The sequence below is a fragment of the Tachyglossus aculeatus genome, chromosome X4, assembly GCF_015852505.1.
Source record: "Tachyglossus aculeatus isolate mTacAcu1 chromosome X4, mTacAcu1.pri, whole genome shotgun sequence".
Lineage (NCBI taxonomy): Eukaryota > Metazoa > Chordata > Mammalia > Monotremata > Tachyglossidae > Tachyglossus > Tachyglossus aculeatus.
Genome location: NC_052098.1, coordinates 54536194 through 54539487, shown reverse-complemented (window position 1 = coordinate 54539487; position 3294 = coordinate 54536194). Strand labels below are relative to the sequence as shown.

The following is a 3294-nucleotide window of genomic DNA, read 5'->3' as shown; positions in this document are numbered from 1 at the left end:
TGACCTCCCGACTCCCAGGCCCGTGCTCTATCCACTTCACCATGCCAGGTCCTTCTGATTCCCCCACCCCTGTTCTATCCACTAGACCAAGCTGCTTCTCCTGTATCTACCACATAGTAATACCAGAAAAAATACCTTAAAAAACTGAATAAAATAGGAAATTGGTAGGAAGGGAGATCACAGCCCTTGCAGCACAACCAGATACCTCCTCTCAGCTGCCCCTTACTTCCAAAACCTTCTTACATTCCCAGCAACATCTCATCAATCAATCAATCAATCATTTAGTGGTATTTCTTGAGCACTTACTGTCATTTTCATATTTAGTCAGTCCCATCCCAATTAGCCCTTGCTTTAGGAAGTGAGGACAACTCTCTGCTGCAGGTTCCCTTATACCTATCCTGTTCCCTGGAGAATACATAATGCCAAACTACTGTACCTCGATCTCATCTATCTTGCCAATGATGCTTCACCCATGCCCTGCCACTGGCCTGGAATTCCCTCTTTCTTCATATCTGACAGATTCTCCCCACATTCAAAGCCTTCTTAAAAACACATCTCCTCCAAGAGCCCTTCCCTGACAAAGCTCTTATTTCCCTTTTCTCCCACTCCCTTCTGCATCACCCTTGTACTTTGATTTGCACCCTTTATTCACCCCTCCCTCAGCCCCGCAGCACTTATAATAATAATAATGATGGCATTTATTAAGCGCTTACTATGTGCAAAGCACTGTTCTAAGCACTGGGGAGCTTACAAGGTGATCAGGTTGTCCCAAAGGGGGCTCACAGTCTTAATCCACATTTTACAGATGAGGTAACTGAGGCCCAGAGAAGTTAAGTGACTTGCCCAAAGTCACACAGCTGACAATTGGCAGCAATTGAACCCATGACCTCTGACTCCAAAGCTCGTGCTCTTTCCACTGAGCCATGCTGCTTCTCTATGTACATAGCAGTAACATTTATTTACATTAATGTCTATCTCCTCTTCTAGACTCTAAGCTCACTGTGGGCTGGGAACCTCTCTTCCAACTGTTATATCGTACTCTCCCAAGTGCTTAGTACAGTGTTCTGCACACAGTAAGCACTCACTCATTTATTCAATCGTATTTATTGAACACTTACTGTGCACAGAACACTGTACTAAGCACTTGGGAGAGTACAATAGGACAATAGACACATTCCCTAATAAATACAATCAATCGATCAATTGAGATATAAAACTTGACCAAGGTACCCCAGCAGGCAATTGGAAGAGCCAGGATTAAAACCCAGGTCCTTTGGATCCCAAGGCCGTGCTCTTATCCACTAACCTGCATTGCTCCTCTATGAGCCGCATCCTGCCTGCCTACTTGCTTGTTATACTCTGTGCCCCAATGAGAACATGACTGGCAGGGACACTGGCACTATAATCAGTTCCTCCATATAAATTCTTGTTCCCAAAAGCACGAGACCGAGTCTCATCCATTACTCTTGATGGGAGTCGAGAATCTATCAGTCCGTTATATCAATCAGAATTGAAATGTGTGAAGATGACAAAAGGGCCTAGTGCAAAATTGATTCAATCCCTGTTCAATTGATAGTGGATCAATGTTTTCAATAAACACGTGAAACAAGATTGATTCATATATAGGTTATTGCAAAGTTAATCGTGTTGATTCTCCTCATAGTCCAAAGCATCATTTACCATAAAAGGACAGTTGCCATAAGAAACATTTCAGTAAATTTTGTTTTTCACAGATTATGCCAGTACCTATTTACATCCCTGGAGATGTAGGATAGAGAAAAGTTGAAATGTCAGAAGAAGAAAGCATCTGGGGTGATCGCCTAGGGGAGCAGTGATATGAGGGGAGTGCCATATACACAATTGTACAGGACAGTAAAATATGAATCTCTACACCCCATAAGTGCACAGTCATTTCTAATCTGTGAAACGGTGATTAAGACTGTTAGCCCCATGTGAGACATGGACTGTATCCAAACTGATTTCCTTATATAATAATAATAATAATAATAATAATGCCATTTAGTAAGCGCTTACTATGTGCAAAGCACTGTTCTAAGCGCTGGGGAGTTTACAAGATGATCAGGTTGTCCCGGGGGGGCTCACAGTCTTACTCCCCATTTTACAGATGAGGTAACCGAGGCACAGAGAAGTTAAGTGACTTGCCCAAAGTCACACAGCCGCCAATTGGTGGAGGCAGGATTCGAACCCATGACCTCTGACTCCAAAGCCCGTGCTCTTTCCACTGAGCCACGCTGCTTCTCATATCCACTCCAGTGCTTAGTACAGTGCCTGGCACATAGTTAAGTGCTTAACAAATAACACAATTGTCACTATTAAAGCTAACGGAATCATGCTAGATACCTGAGTCAGGAAGATAAGGACTTGCACAGCAACATGAGCATCTCTGACATCTTGGTACTAAGAACACTTTCAGGGTTATGATTTCCTGCTAGATTGAAAGTTCCTGGATGGCAAGGATCATGCCATCTTACTCTACTGTACTCTCCCAAGAGCTCAGTTTAGTGTTCTGCTCACAGTATGCACTCAATAAATATCATTTGATTGATTCAGTCAGGATAATAAGGGGGCTACACACCAACAGCTTAACGTGAAGATACCTGAACATGACATGGCCAATCAACATAATCATAAGGGGAAAGGGTGGGAGGTTCATTCATTCATTCATTCGATCAGACTTATGGAGCACTTACTGTGTCTCATAGTACTGCACTAAGCGCTTGGGAGAGTACACTATAACAACACACAGACACACTCCCTGCCCACAGTGAGCTTACAGGTGAACAATTACTTCAGATATAGAGATATTATGAGTTCCATAGTGAACACTATTGTAAAGAATGAAGATAAAACTGGTGGATATGTGAAAAGTACAGGCAGTTTGCAGTCAATAATGGTTAATCTCACCTCTCAGGGTCGCATCTGGAGAGTTTCCAGTAATCTACCAGTCTCGACTACGGGAGGGAGAGTCAAGCAGAGGCATATCCATTCCATTCCTAGCTTGGGCAGTGGCTAGTGAGTGGAAGGCAATCTGCTATAAGTTAAATTCATCTGTGCTGGGCAGCAGCGGCATGGGAGAGAGTGGAGCATGGAGACTCAAGTTTACTGCGCGGAAGGAGGCAATGGTAAACCACTTCTGTATTTTTACCAAGAAAACTCTATGGATACATTACCAGAACAATGGCAGGTGGAAGTGGGGCATTCTGGAAGAGATAATAATAGTAATGATAGTATTGGTTAAGTATTTACTATGTGCCAATCACTGTTCTAAGCTCT

The 3294-nt window shown here is 43.0% G+C and overlaps 1 non-coding gene across 1 annotated transcript; it reads left to right on the top strand.

The window, feature by feature from the left end:
* The first annotated feature begins 2922 nt into the window (after nt 1–2922).
* On the top strand, nt 2923–3060 carry LOC119948556. Its single transcript, XR_005456945.1, has one exon. It is a non-coding gene; the product is annotated as a small nucleolar RNA SNORA7 (small nucleolar RNA).
* The last annotated feature ends 234 nt before the right edge of the window (nt 3061–3294 follow it).